Source organism: Mangifera indica, chromosome 1 (assembly GCF_011075055.1).
Source record: "Mangifera indica cultivar Alphonso chromosome 1, CATAS_Mindica_2.1, whole genome shotgun sequence".
Classification (NCBI taxonomy): domain Eukaryota; kingdom Viridiplantae; phylum Streptophyta; class Magnoliopsida; order Sapindales; family Anacardiaceae; genus Mangifera; species Mangifera indica.
In genome coordinates, this window is record NC_058137.1 from 8,908,543 (window position 1) to 8,929,208 (window position 20,666).

Here is a 20,666-nt window from a genome sequence, read left to right on the forward strand (position 1 = left end):
TGAAACTGAAGTTTGGAGTCAGAAATAAAATTAGGCCCACCAAACTTACAATTTGGACCTAAAGTGTCAGCCCATTTTAAATTGGGCTGAGAGAATATATTTATTTCACTATATTTTTACAACAAAGTAGTAGTTTGGATTTCAAGAAATTATACGTGGCATTATCGTAACCTATGAATGCAAACATTAAATGTGGTTCCAAAAGTATAGACGGTTGGATTATCCACTTTCGTCCAACTGTACGGTCATAATTGCTTATCCTTTGACATTAACCCAAGCCGTGCTTGTGATAAACTTTTACTTTATTTGCTTGATTGAGAGACTTTTTACTTGACATGTCAACTAAACTTTGATTGCAATGAAAATATTTCATAAATTAATTTAAATAAGGAAAAAAAAGTATTTTTATCATTGTTTGGTTTTTTTATTATTACCAAAATTAAAAATTATCACAAAATATATTACTTTAAAGATTAAAAGATGTAAATTAATTATGTATTTGAGTAAATAGATATATATAAATAATTATTGTGTTTGATTGATAGTAATAAAAAAAATATTAAGATATTATTTTACTTAAATATTTTTAATATATTAAACTAAATTTATTAATGGTAAAACGATAATAAAATTAATATTATTTTAATAGTATTTTATTACATAAAGAGAATATGACAATTAAATTATCTCTTATATTATTTTTCATGTCAACTTGATTTAAATGATAAACCAAAATAAGATAATATCAGTAATAAAAAATAGATTACTTAAGTGATCACTTATTTCTCTAAACCAAATGCACCTAAAGGTAATTTACTATAAACTATAAACCCTATGATGTATGTAATAAATTGTGCTCTTGTTGATTCTAAAAGTATGACCATAATCCTCAATTAATCAGTTTTTTTATAATATAAAAATTTTGTACTAACGTGAAGTACATAATATTAGATCTTAAGTATTAGATTCGAGTCCACCTATGACGAGTCGACTAAACCCGGTTTAGTATAACTACAAAAAATAGTTATAAGAGGGAGTTGGAGGACAGTTGACACATATAAATTGTCCAAACTGCCTCCCTATAAAAATCACGCCATTTTTTTTTCAAAAAGAAAGTTACTCCTAAAAAAAGGCCAAAGTACAGTAATCTAGTCTTCTATTGAAATGCAATACGTGGGCAAATGATATCGTGAAAATAAACTAACGTCAATACCTTGCATCATATATGAAGAGACTTCATCAAATATTGAATCTGGGTACGCAAATTTCTGTTTACAGAATTCATAAAATTTGATCTTGACATGTTTGATTATTCTCAACATCGATATCAGAGCCTAGGATGTGATTTTGTCATGTGTTCTGTGAATGAAATTATGGATGTTGTAACAATTATAATATGGTTTTGTTGTTTTGGGTGGAATGTTTATTAACATTCATTCTTGGGAACAAATTCAATTCGGCCAAAATTGCATGAAATTAGTAATGGAAAACATGTTGGATGGATGATTGGAATGGTATTACATTTGCAAGTATGAAACGTATTGCTATATGAGATTTCTGTGGCTAAGTATTTAGTTCGGGTCTTTTGTCACGTGTGAGTGGTAGATATTGGATCTGAGTCAACTCATGACGGGTTGACCGAACCTGATTTAGTATAACTATAAAAAGTAGTTATAAGAGGGAGTTGGAAGATAGTTGGACACATATAAATTGTTCAAACTGCCTCCCCATAAAAATCACACCATTTTTTTTTCAAAAAGAAAGTTACTCCTTCTCATAAAAAAAGGCCAGAGCAAAATAGACTAACGTCAACATCTTGCATCATATCCGAAGATACTTCATCAATTATTGAATCCAGGTATGTAAATTTCTATTTAGAAAATTTTATTAAATTCACAGAATTTGATCCTGACATGTTTGATTATTCCCAACATTATGCAAGAAAGTGATCATGACGATTGAAATTAACAAAGGTGATTCCATGTCTACACTATCCAACGATTAGTGAAAGTGATGGTGGTGAGTGAATAACTTTGTGTGAGTGATTAATGATATCAAGATGTTTTTAATGTGATTCAACTTGCTATTCAAGAGTCTACATTTATAGTTATGTTATTTTTGTCTTTGACAAATTCTAACAAAGTATTCTTAAGTAATTCAAATAATTTGCTTGAGAAGAGTTTCGAGTCTCTCTTTACCTATATACAATTTTTTATTTAAAGAATTAGAGGTAGAGTTACATTTCTATATATTACATTAAGTACATTACGTTTCTATATATTACATTAAGTATATTACGTTTCTATATATTACATTAAGTGCATTAATTTCAAACTATAAACCTATTTTGTTTTGTATGGTAATAAGATAGTTATATAATCTTGATTTGGATAGAATATAAGTACTTTCCTAAATAAACATGAGTTGAAGTAAGGCAATGCTCTTGCAAATAAAAGAGATTAAGTTTATCACACCAAAGAGATTACAAGAATTTTCCAAGTCTTACTCTTTTTGTTAGCTTCAGATGAAAGGCTTTTACTCATATGTTTGGTTGATCCATATGTAGGGGATGTTCCTAGTCTGTAACACCCACACGTACGTAGCAAGGTCATCACTGCCATTTTATATTAAATCTGATTATTACTAATTGTTGGATATGATGAAAATGCTTAAGTAATAAAGATAATGAATTTTACATTGTCGAACGACCATGCATGAAGGGTACATGTCTATTCATGTCATGTTAAATGACTAAAATGAATAATGTACCATATAGGATTATTTTAAAATGACCGTTCAGTTTGAGTGAACGATTGTTCCAATGGTTATGATATGAATATATTTAAGCATCACTTTAAACACTGTTTGGGCATTTTTTTTCGTATACAAACTTTTCACTTAGAAACTATTTCATTCTTATTCAATTAGTAGAGAATATTTCTAATAAGATCAAGTGAAGTATTGAGAATAAATTCATCAAGCAGAGATCAAGTAAGACAATATTTTTCTGTTAGTGTTTACGCAGGAAATTAATAAGTGACATGTTAGATAAATATGATATATAAAATTATGAAATCTCTATATCGAGGGGGGATCCCATTTTGACATCTGTTTCAACATTAGAGGTACGTATATTGTTAACTGTATACTTTATAATTTTTGTTAAACAATTTGATTTACTAATATGAAATGTTAATATGGTCACAAGATACTGCTGACGACGATGGATCACCCCATGAGGATGCCTCATTATCACCTTGTATAGAGGTTGAGGTAAATTGTTGAATTAACCACTATAAATTGTTGCTTTTGTTAATATTAATTGTCATTTACCCTTGATCTGTTGTTACAATAGGATCTTCATTTGGTCTATCTCAACACACTAAGCAAGGGAAAACAGGTGATCAATATTACCTCTCATGATAATGAGGTCGCAAACAATGTGGTTGAGCTCCCTATACAACGGGATATCATTCAGGTTGAAGCATTTTCAAGAAATTTAATAAGTACGATTGAAGAATATATTATTCATTTATTGAATTCATGTATTTAACTACAACAGGTCTCGAAAGTTAATATAGTCGACCTAACTTCACTTGCAGATTCTCTGGCCATAACTTTTGCCTTCAGAAGATATTAAAAAATTTATAAAAATCTCACAAGTTAATGTAATTTTAAATGCCACATTATTTGTTTTAGTGTAGTATTTCTGAACAGTTCATGGTAGAATTATCAAGAAGGGGCTGCTTATTCTTAGCCCATACACAAATCCATTGAAACCACAAATCTAATGGTCGAGACCAATTGTGCAATTATCAAGTACTGAACATGAAAAGATTTTCAATAAATGGTATACAAAACCAAATCTTTTTGAGAAATGTCATATGTATAACATAAGGAAGAAGACCAAAATTGCCTTCTGGGATACACTCATGGATACATCCGGATGGTTGTTGATGAGGTGTGTTTACTTGGTCAATTAATTTTGTTTTTAGTATAAAAGATCATTTAGGTGCGTGATAACATTATATTTTCTGTTTTTATAACATGTAGATTCATTTTTGGGATTATTACATTGACAACAATATGATGATACCGCGAATGTTTATCAGAACTGGATGACAGTTCTAACTTGCTTTGTTGGACACATCCTTCATAAGTATGTCATATGGATGAAAAGATCATTATAACTACCAGTTTTCTCTACTTTTCACACGATTGGTGGATGTGGATTATCCACCTGATTTACATATGCATCCCTACGGTGTGATTGATGAGGTCAGTAATCGAATCTCAAATGTATGTGTTTTATTAATGTATGCATGTTTTTATCCCGAAAAACTTTGATAATACACATTGGGTAACAGGGGTCGTGGATTTAAAGGGGTGGAAGATTATAGTTTACGACTCGTTATAGAGTTTTACTATTGACCCAGAGTTATTTAGGTGAAAAATGTTAGGGTATACGCCGATGATATCACATTTGCTAGTTGCGACATCAGTTTGGTCTCACACAGGTTGAAGCCCACAGAACGATCCATTTGTATTGCATAGGGTGGTGGATATACCGTAGTAGGCGCCTCTATAAGGTGATTGTGGATTATTCATGTTACAATACATCGAGTACTTATGTCTTTTTCTTTCGAGGGGGAGGAGGAGGACTCGTTATGTGTAATACCTTCAAGTATGTTCTAGACGTATTTATGTCTTTTAGCCTTGCTTTGAGACATTTCCAAGTTTAAATATACATGTCCAAATATATGTGGATATATATAGATAGATATATATATATAACAAAAAAAAAAAGGAAAAAGACAAGAAATACTACAAAAAAAGACAAAAGGCTAAACCAGATATGTATGTAGATAGATAAAGGGATAAAACATAAAAGTTAGGCATTTTCATCTTTTTGCCCGTCTTTTCCAGAATCTTAGCCTTCTCCATGCTTTTTTCTTTGTTTTTTGAAGAAAAAGGAAGGATTTGAAGGAGTTTTAGAAGATAAGTAAGGAAAGAAAAAAAAAAAAAGCACTTTGGAAGCCTTAGTAACCAAAAGATCTCTTTCTTTTCCCTTTACCTATGTTTATATATATTGGATGCATTTTATATGAATATGTTAGTATGTTTTGGTGTTGATTTAAGGTGGTTTTAGTGATAAGAGAAGGAAGACAAAAATGAGGGAGCCAACTAAGCAAAGATTGGGTTAAAATAAGGTAAGTGAAATCATTATTGGTATGTTTCATGTTTTATGCTTTTGATTCCTTAGCTCTATTTTGTAAATGATGATTTTGAAGTTGAGATATGTTATTATGCCATTTGGGGTATCTATGTGTGTGATTTTGTTTATAGTAGAAAGTTGGATAATATTTACAATTTTGCAACTGATTTTGTCCCACATTTTGACTTTCTTATTTGATGAATCATGAGTGCTATTATAGTTTGTTAGAAAGCTCTTTGAATGCTCTTTTCAATGATTTATAATTTGCATCAATTAAAGACCGTTTGGACTATTAAAATGCATGAAAAAAAGATTGTCTTACCAAATAAACAGTAATTTACAGTTTTTGGAAAAAAAGAAAGAAAGAAAAGAGGAGAAAAATGAGAGGAAAGAAAGAAGAGAAAAAGAAAAGGAAAAGAAAAGAAAGGAAAACAAGAAAAGGAATTTGGGCCTTAGGATCCATAGGTCGTCCCAAGAGTATAGTCTGATGGGTTTTGGATAGTTTTAGATGGAAACAAGATTAGTAAAAGATAATACACAAATACATGCTATGAACTATAAGAGGGCACTTTACACTACACTACCCGTAGTAGGGCACATCTACAGTAGGATACATTCGTAGTACGACATAGATCGATAATAGGGCTCGCTCACAGTAGAACATACTCGTGGTAGAGCATAATTTAGATTCATAAATGGTGTAGTAAGACAAAGGAAGAGAGCTCGAGCTTAGAAATGTGCCTAATCCCTGCAGTCAACTTCCAAAAAGTACCAGATGGGATAAAGTGTGACCCAGATAGGAAAAGATGAAGTAGATTATCTCCTCGATTTCTTGAAGAGGTTATGATATGAGATTGAGTCTCGAGGGTGATTTAGAACAAGAAATGAAATAGTTTACTTAATTCTTTTTTTTACTGAGTGTGACTTCCTTTTCTTTCATGATTATAGGTACAAGTGATCAAGGTAGCTACGAGGCAGAGTTAGGGCAACGAAGATAGATCTAGGCTAAGACAAGGTATCTATGGTTTTTGTTACATGTATATGATATTGTTAACATTTGACCTTATTCAGATAGTTATACAGTTGTATCTAGGGGCATGTACATGATTACTTCATGATCTTAGATATTTTTAGATGAGTTTTCGTATGGGATATCTACATTTTTTGTTTACTTCTAGATTTTTAGTTTTTCAGAATAATTTTAGAATGCTTTTAGAAATGAGCTCTTTTTAAAATTTCTTTTAAAATAAACACTCCAAATATTAATTCGTAATATTTTTTCTCTGGAAGACAACATTTTTGGGGAAGGTGTTACAATTTGGTATCAGAGCCTGATTTTGAGAACCCAAAAAATGTTTTCTAAAACAAAATGGAGTAATCTAAGTAAAACAGAGATGGAATACCCTCCAGCCATGTTGACCACCCCTATAGCCGATCATTGTATGTTAAGTTTTTGCTTATACCTACTAAGTTTGGTAGGACTAATGTGTTTATTTTTAGGACCTATGAGTCGAACACTAGTAGATCTCTCTCAAAGGAGCCAAAGTGAAGGAGCAACTTCTCAGGTACCCTAGAGGGACTTAGTGCACATGATGTGCAAGAGATTTTCAAAGAGATGATGAGAGAGCATAAAGGTGCTCCTACGTAGGGACATGATACAATGAAGGTTACTTCAGTATCTATAGCAACCCCAGTGAATACTCAGTTACATCATATTTTTAACCTCTCTAGTATGCACCAGCCTTAAAAATTTAATGGTGCAAAGTACCAAATAGCAGCTAAAGAATGGTTGAAATCAGTAGAGAGTGTAATGACTTTATTTGACATGACTGACCAAGAGAGAGTAAGATATGTCACCTATCTTTTCAAGTTAGGGGCAAGAATATGGTGAAACTTAGTTAGAGAGATGATCAATGTCTTAGAGATGACATGGTCCAAGTTCAGGCACCAATTTGAGGCAAAGTATAAAGGTGTCGATGTTACTTGCATTAAGGCCTAGGAGTTTATTAATCTAGTTCAAGAGAAAGATTTAGTAAAGGAATATTCTATGAAGTTTAATCAGTTGTCCCAGCAGAGATAGCTAGTACAGAGATAAGATATATGCAAAAGTTCATGTATAGGCTAATCTAGAGATAGCCTAAGATGTTATAACGGAGGCACAATCACCTAAGACTTATGTAGAGGCCTTCAATAGAGCTTTAAGGGCAGAAGTTTTTGTAAGGAGGAGGTTCGGTTAGACCATAGGGCATAATGTTACATCCCCTACTACCATGCCAACTCTTTTGATGAGCAATGGTTTAGTTTCAACACAAAGAGAACCTCCTCCAAACGGGTATAAGAAAGGTAAACGACCTCTCCAGTTCAGAGGCATGAAAAAGAACTAGAATAGTGGGAAGAAACAAAGAGGACCTGAGATACCAACTTGTCAAAAATGTGGGAAGCAACATAGAGAAGAGTGTTTGACAGGCCAAGTAGTTTGTTTTAGATGTCATCAGTTTGGACATATCACTTGTTTTTGTACAACTACCCTAGTAAGAGTAGAGTAGTAGCAGCAGCTTGTAAGATGGGCCACAGCTAGAGTTTATACAATCACCTAAGGCCCAACAAAGGCTAACCCATTAGCAGTCATAGGTAAGATTCTCTATCTTGATACTTTTATTTATATTTTAATTGATTGTAGGGCTACTCGTTGTTTTATAGCCAAGAGTTTGCTCGAGAGGTTAAAGGTACAACCTGTTAGAATAGCCCAAAAGATTATGATCGAGTTACCTGATAGGGGTTAAGTCATTAATGAGATAATGTTGCTAGGATAAAGTATTGTGATTCAAGGTCGGCAATTACTGGTGGACCTAATTATGTTTTAATACCAAATTTTGACATGATTTTAAGGATGGCCTTTTTGAGGAGATACAGTGCTGAGATTGATTATAAATGAGAAAGTGAGATTTAACCTAGAATCTAGGGATCAGTTCGAGTTTGGTGAGGGTCATATCTGGAGGTTGATGAATAGTATATTGGAAGCCAATAAAATGTTGAAAAAGAGGTGTACTAGATATTTGGCTTATATAGTGAGTAAGATTGAGTCAGACTAAACTATTAATGAAACGCTAGTGGTATGAGATTTTCTAGATATGTTTTCGAATAAGCTACCAAGATTAGCTCTCGAGCAAGAGGTTGAGTTTAGTATAGAGCTGGTACAGAGCATAACACTTATTTTGAAAGCACCCTATTGAATAACCCTTATCGAGTTAGAAGAACTGAAGAAATAACTCCAAGAGTTACTAGATCATGGTTTTATCAGACTAAGCCATTCTCTTTCGGGAGCTCTCATCCTATTTATGAAAAAGAAAGATGGGTCTATAAGGATGCGCCTTAATTACAAAGAGCTAAATAAAGTCACAATTAAGAACAAGTACCCGTTACCTAGGGTTGATCACTTATTTGATCAGTTGAAGGGATTCATTGTCTTCTCTAAGATAAATTTGTGATCTATTTATCACCAAGTGAGAGTGGCCACTTTGAGTTTGTAGTGATGCCATTCGGATTGACAAATGCCTTTATGGTATTTATAGATTTGATAAACAAGGTATTCCATGACTATTTGGATAAATTTATTGTAGTATTCATTGATGATATCTTAGTGTATTCTCATAGTCAAGAAGAGCATAAGTAGTAATTGAGGTTTATCCTCTAGAAGTTGAGAGAGAAACAATTGTATGCCAAATTCTCAAAATGTGAATTTTGGCTGGATTGAGTTACTTTTTGGGGGTATGTGATTTCAACAGAGGGTATATCCATAGATCCTAGTAAGATTGAGGCTATAGTTGAATGGCAGAGACCAAAGACAGTTAAAGAGGTTCGTAGTTTCCTAGGTTTGGCAAGGTATTACCAGAGTTTTGTGAAAGGATTTGCTAGATTAGCCAGATCTCTTACAACTCTCACAAAGAAAGCAATTCCATTTTAGTGGTCAGATGCTTATGATGCAAGCTTCTAAGAATTGAAAAGAAGATTAACTACTGCTCCTATATTAGCACTTCTAGAGGAGGGATTTGAGTACGATTTGTACACCGATGCCTTACAAGGTGGTTTAGGAGTAGTGCTAATACAACGAGGCAATGTGATAACATATGCCTCAAGATAGTTGAAAAAATTTGAAAACTAATACCCTACTTATGATTTGGAGTTAGTAACAATGATTTTTACTTTGAAAATCTAGAGACACTATTTGTATGGGATAAGATGTAATATGAGACACAGGCGATGGCTCGAGTTAGTAAAAGACTATAACTATGATATTAAATACAATCCAAGCAAGGCTAATGTAGTTGTAAACGCCTTCAGTAGAAACGTGATGATATCACAACTGACGTTCAAAGAGAAATTCAGAGAGATATGAACCGAGAGTAGATTGAGCTTATGATTGGAGCCTTTACCAGAATAGAGATTCAACCTATTCTCATAGATAAGATTCGAGAGGCTTAGACACAAGATGAGTGGTGTCAACAAAAATTTTAAAAAGTCTAAAAGAGTCTCGAGATAGATTTCTAGGTATCAAATGAAGTTCTCAGATTCAGAGATCGAGTGTATGTTCCCTAAATAGTTGAACTGAGATAGAGGATTCTTGTAGAGGCCCATAGTTCTCTTTATACTGCCCACCCTGAGGGTGTAAAGATGTATTAAGATTTCAAAAGACATTTTTGGTGGTTAAGCATGAAAAGGGATATAGGTGAGTTTGTTACTAGATATCTCACCTCTCAGCAAATTAGGGTCGAACACTAAAGTCCTTGAAGGTTACTTCAGTCTCTACCTATTCTAAAATGGAAATGGGAGCATATCTCCACTGACTTCATCAATGGGCTCCGTAGAGTTTAGAATGGATACAATGCTATTTGGGTGATTATTGATAGATTAACCAAGTCAACTCATTTTCTGTCCATCAAAGATACTACTACCACAGATCAATTGGAAAGATTATATGTTAGAGAGATTATTAGATTACATGAGTTACCTAGGACCATATTATTTAATCATGATACAAGATTTGTATAAGTTTTTTGGAAGAGTCTCTAGAGATTCTTAGGTATTAATTTGGCATTTAGTACAATCTATCATCCTCAAACAAATAGTCAAACAAAAAGGGTTAATCAGATTTTGGAGGACATATTGAGAGCTTGTTGTCTCGATTATAAAGCTACATGGGTAGAAATATTGCCCTTGGTAGAGTTTGCTTACAATAATAGTTACCGGGTGACTATTTAGTTAGCACCTTATGAGACATTATATGGTAAAAGGTGTCATTCTCCTCTCCATTGGGATGAGATAGGAGAAAGAGATGTGTTATCCCAATCCCTTGGGCTTGAGTTAACCCAAAAATGATTGATAATGTCTACATGATCAGGTAGAGAATGAAACAGACCCAAGATCAATAAAAAAGTTATATAGACCATCGATGTCGAGACTTGGAATTCAATATAGGTGAGTTTGTATTTGTAAAGGTTACACCATTCAAGCATTTAATGAGATTTGGAAAGAAAGGAAAATTAGCTCCCAGACTTATTGGTTTATATAAGATAATTAAAAGAGTTGGTAAAGTGGCTTACAAATTAACCTTACTAATGAGTATGGATTGGATTTATGATGCATTTCATGTCTCATCTTTGAGAAAATGCCTTGTTGAATACAGATGATATTCAGTTATTAGAAGACCTTAGTTATGAAGAAAAACCGATTCAGATACTTGATAAGAGAATTAAACAACTAAGGAACTGACAGATTCCTCTAGTAAAAGTCTTATGGAGAAACCAGAAGGTAGAGGAGGCCACTTGAGAAATGGAGCAGACCATGAAGGAGAAATATCCAAAGCTGTTTTTATAAATTTCGAGGATGGAATTCTTGTGAGGGGGGAAGAATTATAATACCTTCAGGTATGTTCCAAACGTATTTATGTATTTTAGCCCTGTTTTGGGATATTTTCAAGTGTAAATATACATGTCCAAATGTATCTAGATATATATAGATAGACATATATATAACAAAAAAAAAACAAAAAAGAAAAAGAAAAGAAAAACTACAAAAAAAGACAAAGGCTAAACCAAATATGTATGTGGATATATAAAAAGATAAAAGACAATAGATAGGAATTTTCATCACTTCTCCCATCCTTTCTAGAAGTTTAGCCTTCTTCATGCTTTTTTCTTTGTTTTTTGAAGAAAAAGGAAGGGTTTGAAGGAGTTTTAGAAGACAAGTAAGGAAAGAACAGAAGAGGAAGCACTTTGGAAGCTTTGTTAACCAAAAGATCTCTTCCTTGTCCTTTTACCTATGTTTATATATATTGGATGTATGTTATATGTATATGTTAGTGTGTTTTGGTCTTGATTTAAGATGGTTCTGGTGATAAAAGAAGGAAAACAAAGAGGAGGGAGCCAACCTAGCAAAGATTGGCTTAAAACAAGGTAAGTGGAATCATTATTGGTATGTTTCATATTTTATGCTTTTGGTTCCTTGGCTCTATGTTATAAATGATGATTTTGAGGTTGAGAAATGTTTTTGTGCCATTTGGGGTATCTATGTATGTGATTTTGTTTATGATAGAAAGTTGGATAATATTTACAATTTTACCATTGATTTCATCCTACCGTTTGGCTATCTTATCTGATGAATCATGAGTGATATTATAGCTTGTTGGAAAACTGTTTGAATCCTCTTTTTAATGATATATAGCTTGCATGAATTGGAGACTTCCTAGACTGTTAAAATGTATGAGCAAAAAGACTACCTTACCAAATAAACAGTAAATACAGTTTTTGCCACTAATATCATCCCGCATTTTGACTACCTTATCTAATGAATCATGAGTGCTATTATAGCTTTTTAAAAAGCTTTTTGAATCCTCGTTTCAATGATATATAGTTTGTATGAATTAGACACCATTTGGACTATTAAATATTGTATGAACAAAAAGACTGTCTTACCTAAATAAACAGGAAATACAGTTTTTTGCCACTAAATTCATCCCATGTTTTGACTATCTTATCTGATGAATCATGAGTGTTATTATAACTTTTGGAAAGCTGTTTGAATGCTCTTTTCAATGATATATAACATGTATAAATTAGAGACCATTTGGACTATTAAATTATATAAATAAAAAAACTGCTCTATCAAATGAACAATAATTTACAGTTTTTAAAAAGAAAGAAAAAGAGGAGAAAAAGGAAAGGAAAGAAAAGAAAGGAAAGCAAGAAAATGAATTTGGGGCTCAGAATCCAGAGGTCATCCCAAGAGTATGGTTTGATAGATTATGAATAGTTTTATATGGAAGCAAGATTAGTAAGAGATAATACATGCATGCATTCTATGAACTATAAGAGGGCACTTTACACTACACTAACCACAGTAGGACACATCTGTAGTAGGACATGTTCATAGTAGGACATAAACTCATAGTAAGGTTTGCTCGCAGTAGAGCATACTTATAGCATAACACAATTTAGATTCAAAAATAGTGTAGTGAGAGAAAAGAAGAGAGCTTGAGCTTAGAATTATGTCAAATCCCTGTAGTTAGCTTCCAAAAAGTATCAAATACATACCATATGGGACAACATTTGACCCAAATAGTAAAGGATGAACTAGATTACCCTCACAATTTTTTATAGAGATTATGATATGAGATTGAGTCCCGAGGGTGATTTAGAACAGGAAATGAGATAGTTTACTTAATTCTTTTCCCTTACTGAGTGTTCTTACGTCTCACTTCCTTTTCTTTTATGATTGCAAGTACAAGTGATCAAGATAGTTGCGAGGCAGGGTCAAGTCAGCAAAGATAGATCTAAGCTAGGGTAGGTTATCTATGGTTTTTGTTACAAGTATATGATATTGTTAACTTTTGGACATATTCAGATAGTTGTACAATTGTATCTAGGGGCATATATATGATTACTCTATGATCTTAGATATTTTCAGATGAGTTTTTGTATGGGACATCTACATCTTTTGTTTATTTCCAGATTTTCATTTTTTCAAAATAATTTCATAACACTTTTAATGACGAGTTCATTTTAATTTTTTTTTAAAAATAAACGCTCTAGATATTAATTTTTAACATTTTTTCTCCAGAAGACAACACTTTTGGGGAGGGATGTTACATTATGCTTATGCAAGCATTTAGGCGCTTTTTTAAGGATATTGATTGACCATTATATTATATCTCATTTGTATATGTATATATATTTATTCATTCATATGTTTTATGTGTTAGTATATCCATATATTGGTTCATTTATATACGTTTATCTTTTATATAATTACTATAAACAATAAGTATAATAAACAAAAAACGACTAAAAATGGATATATGAAATCAACATGGACATATATAACGATTACTAATTGAAATTTTATACATACATTAACAAGTACAATAACAAATTTTAAAGATAATATACTACAATCAGAAACTGTATATATGAAGTAACAATTATAATCACAACTTTTATATCAAAATATATTACAATCACAAACATTATAGTTAAAGTAACAAGTACAACAACAAAATTTATATTAAAATTAACAAGTACAATTACAAGTGTAGTTATTTTCCATCTTTCTTTTTGCTTCCTGAACTTGGTGGTATATAATTAGGTATTGGAATAAGACTCTTGCAATTCTATCTTGTATGTCTAGGTTTGTGATATCGACTACAAATAAGTTGTTCAATAATCTCTCCTTGTGAAGGACATCTGTTTTTATTTGCTGAAAGTCTCACACGACGACGATGCACGAACGATAGGTAGATAACACTTGCCTCCTCTAGATGGATCCACTCTAATTGATCTCCTAATGGATTGACAGTCTTCGTGTAGATTGTACGATAAAAAGAAGTGTTATAATATGGATGCACCCATTGAATGCAGATGGTAAGTTTCATATATCTAGCAACAACAATGACATATATATAGGGAATCTGTGGTAGTTAAAATTTTTTACAGGTACATGTATACTCCGTAAGGTCAACCAGAGCATCATATTGGCCATTACCAAGAATCTAGTATCGTTCAGATGTAATAAAACGTACCTCCAAGTTTGAAGACTTTCGCACACGTTTGACAATCTTTTTCTCTACCTAAGGTGTTATTGGGTTGGTGCAAGAATCTACAAATCATATAAATATAAACAGATATGGTAAGTAATTAAGTATAAGTTTATATACACATTTATAATATGTTATAATATTGAATATGTACTTACTTGCATGATTTTTTCTTTCATAAAACCATCGCTGCAGTGTATCTCTAATGAATAGTAATAGGTAAACCTTGAGCATGTTTGAAAAGTACATTAAATGACTTAGTGATATTGATAGTCATTATATTGTACCTATGTCCTGGAAAATATGTCCGTGCCCATCGATCGAAAGCTACCTCATATAGGTATGTTGCTGCATCAGGGTGCACACGGGCCAATTACTTCATTATCTCTTAGAATTTATACTTCGTATACGTCTTAGATACTTTCCAATACATCTATGCGACTTTTTCATTCTTCTTGTACTTGGATCACATGTTATAATAGAGGTGATGATAACAATAATCATAGTACATACCAGGGAATACTTTAGCCACTGTAAAAAATATATTGGCATATCGATTTGAAATCATAGCTAAATGAAGTACCTCACCAAAATAATCCTTCAGCTTTGTTAAAAACTAACACCTTATGTCATGGTCTTCCCTAGGACTGATGCCAAAAGTTAATGGGTATATTTGATTATTACATCCAATGTAACAATGATAAATAATTGATCGAGATATCTATCCTTTAAGAACACAATGTCAATACAAATGACTAGTCGAATATGTTGTTGGAATGCATGAATACTGCAGCCCAATACCATGTAAAAGTATTTAAATCTTTCCTACTCATCTGTTAATGTATATGTCACAGTTCCTGAATTACAACGTACTAAATTGTAGCAATACTCTAGCAGCAACATAAACGACTCTTCTGGTGTGCCCCTCAATAATTAAAGTGCCTAATTTCTCGCCCGCCATACTTGTGTGTATGATATATCAATTTTATATCTGTCAGCAAAATCCATAATGATCTCTTTTGGTCAATAAACACGATTAACTAATATAAATTTAGTCCTCAAAATTTGTCCTAAAGCTCTAGCGTCTACTTGCCTATGATGAGGTAATATCTGGTCTCTAGAATATGTGTGATGTTTATCCAAACGATGTAATTCAAAACTATCACTTTCTCCCACCCTAATTATCTGTGCACGCTATTTACATTCTTTGTTATAACATTTAACCACCCATCTGCCTGTGTTTGACTTATCTATTGCAAACTGATATCCCTTCTGAAGAGCATCTCAACTTATCGCATCAATGACATATTTACTTGAAAATAATGTACCAATTTATGGAGAATCACTATTGTTTAGCACTTTTAGGCTTCTGGATATAGATGGCTGGTCAGGAAAGGTGGTAACCAATGAAATGCATCAATATAAACATTCCCACAATCAAGATTTATTTCCGAAAAATTACTTGTACCTCTAATATCTTTATTAACACGTATCTTCTCTTCGACCTCCGATTCCTCGATTGGAATATTATGCATAACCTTTCTGTCAAATTCACTCCACTTTAAAAATTTTTCTTCTTTTCCATGAACAAATTCTTCTGTATGATATAATGCATCAATATCAATAACATCATTTATATATGCAAAATTTTCCTTTGAAAATTCTTGTTTCGAATTGATCCTGATATTTTGAATTCCTTTTAAACCAATAGTTTGATTTTCTGGATAACTACTTGGCTCACCACCTTGTAAACCCTCATCTGTTTGTTCAGTCTCATAACTATCATCAGTAACTGTAGTTATTACAAAAATTGGAACACATTCTTTGAAGAGGTTAGACAAACTGTTAAGAACCTCAACATCTTCATCATTCAAAATTTCAATTGAGATGCCATCGTCAAGATGTTTTGGTTTCATGCTTACCTGGATACTAAATATCCTTCGATCTATATTACATTTGTCGCTCATCATTTGAATTAATTCCTTGAATGTTGTGTGTTCTAAAATTTTAATCAATTTTCTATTACCTCTAACATATTTTATTATATTTTCATCTCTTTCTATCTATTTCCTCCCATATGTAATTGAAGTATATCCTGTCATTTAAATTAATTATATAATAAATTATATAATCAACATAAATAATATGATTGAAAATACTATTACAAATTTCTATTGCACAATTATACCTATTTCATAATTCAATTATATATTGTAACTATTAATATACTTTAATTACTGTGATACTATTTTGGGAAAAATATCACTTTATCTCTATATTATAAAATATCATTTTGCCCCAAATATTATCTAACATATCTCAAACACCCTTTATTGTAAAATATTATTTTACCCTAAAACATTATTTAATTTAATCCTTTAACACCCTTTATTGTAAAATATTATTTCACCCCATACAAGTATAATATTTACAGAATAGCCCATACAACTATAATATTTATATAAATCATCACATATAATTACAATGTTAATAAAATAATAACGATTGAAGTTATAGCAAGTGTAAATACATCGATATTACAAACTTTTTTATTCTCGCTCAAAATCCCGAATACAAACTTTTTTTTCTCTTTCCAGAAATCTCTCTTAAATATGTTAAAAATAATGAAAGAGATATGATTTATATAGAAATAAAGGAATGATAGCTTTGGTATTTTTTTGATAATTTTTGTTTAAATCCCTTGAAATAAAGGTATTTTGTTTAAACTCTAAAATTAGGGGTAAATTTGTTTATTACCCTTAAAAAAGGGTAATTTAATTAATTTCTCAAAATAGGGAATAAAAGAACAATAGCTTTGATATTTTATAAGATATTTAGGACATTTTCGTTTAAATCTTTTAAAGTATGAGTATTTTTGTTTAAAACCCAAAACTAGGAACAAATTTTTTATTACCTCATAAAAAAGGGTAATTATTTTAATTTCCCAAATTTAAATTATAGATAAGGATAGTCTTGTTACGCATATTAGTTATATTCTTTTTTTTCTACATAAATATTCAAGGTTCTTCATTGAATAATAATGCAAAATTTTCTCTTCACATTCATAGTTTATTTCTCTTTGTTTTACTAAGATGGTATCAGAGCCAACAGCTTATCAAGCTGCCTGTCTCCTTGCTAGAGTTGTCACCTCATTCAGTTGGCGACGATGAACAAGAAGGTGTCACCAGAGTGCCTCCTTCAGTTTTCTCCCCCATAACATCATTGTCAATTCAGCTCGTTAACTCGTCCAACCAATTGGTGACGGTCAAGCTCAACGATAACAATTTCTTGGTCTAGAAACAACAAATTTTGATTTCAATTCGTGAGTATGGTCTTGAAAACTTCAGTTTTAGGAGTTCTGCTCCTCCAAGGTTCATCATTGGCACACAACAACTCAATCGTAATTTTATTACCCGTCAACGTCAAGATCAACTGTTGACTTCCCGGATTCTCTCCTATGTAAGTCCTAATTTATTGTCTCAGTTTGTTGGTAATGAAACTACAGAAGGACTCTAGAAAGCAATCACTCAATTCTTTGCCACACAATCAGCTACGAAAGTGTCTATTTTGTGGTCTCAGCTTGAATCACAAAAAAAAAAAAAAAAAAAAATCTTACCATGAAAGAGTATCTATTTAAAATGAAAACAATTTGAGGCAATTTCGCTTATTGTGGACGGCCTATATCTGAAGTAGATCAAGTTTTAGCAGTCTTTGCTAGTTTGGGTCTTGAATATGAACCAACAGTTGCGGCTCTTTTTCTAAGTCCATCTTCAAAAAGCATTCAAGCCACATGGTCTTTTCTTCTCACTTCTGAAAGTCGGCTACTCCGTAACTCAAATTCAGAAAATTTCATGTCTACTAATATGGCAATGCATTCAAGACAGCCTTTGATGAATACAAATTCAAAATGGTTATGGTCATGGCTTTAATAGCCAAAATAGAGGACGACGAAAAGGCAAGTTTTCACAAAATTGCAATAAGCCCATTTGTTAACTTTGCAGCAAAGCTGGACATATAGTGCAAAAATGCTACCATCGGTTTGATGTATCTTTTATTGGGATAAATCCACAACAGAATGAAAATGGTAACAACGCTGGACACAAAGAAAATAACAATAACATGACTACAATGGTTGCGTCTCAACCTGAATATGTTGATGAGACATGTCCGTTCCCTGACTCTAGGGTAACGAATCACGTTACATATGATCTTGGCAATCTCACAATTGGCTTAGGTTACAGTGGCACCGGTAAGATCCATATGGGCAATGGCCAAGGCCTTCCCATCTCACATATTGGTCATACTTCCTTCTTCTCTAGTCAATGAGTTTTTCACCTTAAAAATGTTCTTCATGTTCCTTTAATTACAAAGAATTTACTTTTTGTTTCCCAATTATGTAAAGATAATAATGTCTTCTTTGAATTTTACTCTGTTTTTTGCTGTGTGAAGGATCGAACAACCAAACAAATTCTTCTTAGAGGAACTGTTGATGGAGGGCTCTATCATTTCAGCCTTGACAATAAAACAGCAGCTACAAAGAATAATGCTCAGTACTCAAGTTCAACCCTCGGAGTTGGTTTCAATTCTTCTTGTTTTGATTGTAATAATTTTTCCTTTTGTAACAATTCTGATCCTAATCCAATTATTAGTCTTTAGCACCAAAGATTTGGGCATCCATCTCTCAAAATTGTTACCAAAGTCCTTTCCCATTGTAATATACCTTTTTCACTTAATAAAAATCAACCATTTCTTTGTCACTCATGCCAACTCGGGAATCTCATAAATTATCATTTGATTCATCACAAACTTTTTATACCAAACCATTGGAACTTGTGGTCTCTGATGTTTGGGGACCGTCGCCTTTCACATCTCATGAAGGCTACAGGTTTTATGTTACCTTCCTTGGCTCTTTCTCTAGGTTTACTTAGATCTATTTCTTAAAGCATAAATTTGATCTACATTCCTGTTTCCTTCACTTTCAAGCACAAGCTAAACTCTAACTTAACTCCAAAATTAAGATTTTCAATCTGATTATGGTGGTGAGAATAAGAGCCCTACTTCACATTTCAACCAACATGGCATAATATTTCGAAATACTTGTTCCTACACCTATTAACAGAATGATATTACAAAAAGAGAACATCGTCATATTGTTGAAATAGGTCTCACTTTGCTAGCGCAATTTGGGCTTCCTTTTGAGCACTGGATAGAAGCATTTGCTATTGCATTCATCTTGTCAATAGGCTTTCATCATAGGTCTTCATTTGAGGTACTATTATCTCGTAAACCAAATTATTTGTCCTTTAAAGTGTTTGGTTGCCTTTGTTATCCACATTTTTGTCCTTTTAACTCTTACAAATTTGAGTTTAGATCAGCTTCATGTAACTTCTTAGGTTATATCTCTCAACATAAGAGCTATAAATGCCTCCATCAATCTAGAAAAATTTTTGTATCTTGTCATGTTATGTTTGATGAGAAACAATTCCCTTTATTAAACCTTATATTTATCCCTCTAATCAATCCAATTCATCTATATCTTTACCATCAATACCTTCATCCATACCTATTTGTCTTTCTAAATTCCCTAATGCTGAATTGAATCCACCACTTGCAGCTCCTCTCCTTTCTACTTCCAACTCCTCTAGTCCCAATCCTATTATTGTTTCTAATTCTAGTCCTTTCACAACTGTCTCTCTAGCCTTCATTCCTCTTCCTTTTCCAACTCCCACTCCCTTAGTCCATAACAATCACTCTATGATAATCTGAGCCAAGAATGGTTTTACTAGGCCAAAGGTATTTGTTTCTGATTTGACTTTGCAGGAACCACTCAATGTTCAATAGGCTTTACTTGATGAAAAATGGCAGGAAGCTGTATATGAAGAGTACAATGCTTTACTCTGAAACAAGACGTGGACTATTGTGCCATTGCTTGCTAATAAGAAAGTAGCAAGTTGCAAGTGGGTTTTCAAACTTAAAAAGGATCTTGATGGCTCGGTTTCAAGGTACAAAGCTTGTTTGGTCGCTAAAGGATTTCATCAACAACTAGGCTTAGACTATTTTGACACTTTTAGTCTAGTTGTTAAGTCAGCTACCATTCGATTTGTTCTCACAATAGCCTTATCTCATGCTTTGTGTCTACGACAACTTAACATCAATAATGTTTTTCTTAATGGAGAAGACATTTATATGGAGCAACCTCCAGGTTTTCAAAAACTGGATGGTTCTTCCCACATGGTTTGCAAGCTCCACAAATCTCTCTGTGGCCTAAAGCAAGCACCTAAAGCGTGGTATGATCGACTGAAGACTTTCTTGACTTCCATAGGCATTGTTTATTCTAAGTCAAATAACTCATTGTTTCTGTGA

General features: G+C 32.5%; 1 long non-coding RNA gene across 3 annotated transcripts; it reads left to right on the forward strand.

Annotated features, from left to right (window-relative positions):
• Positions 1–12,991: 12,991 nt before the first annotated feature.
• Positions 12,992–17,829, forward strand: LOC123194021. 3 transcript variants are annotated; one of them, XR_006497194.1, is made up of 4 exons: positions 12,992–13,053; positions 13,898–14,130; positions 14,203–14,395; positions 17,443–17,829. It is a non-coding gene; the product is annotated as an uncharacterized LOC123194021 (long non-coding RNA). The 3 variants fall into 3 exon arrangements; XR_006497191.1 differs by having other exon boundaries at positions 13,898–14,395; positions 17,443–17,825; XR_006497195.1 differs by lacking the exon at positions 17,443–17,829 and having other exon boundaries at positions 13,898–14,452.
• Positions 17,830–20,666: the final 2,837 nt, after the last annotated feature.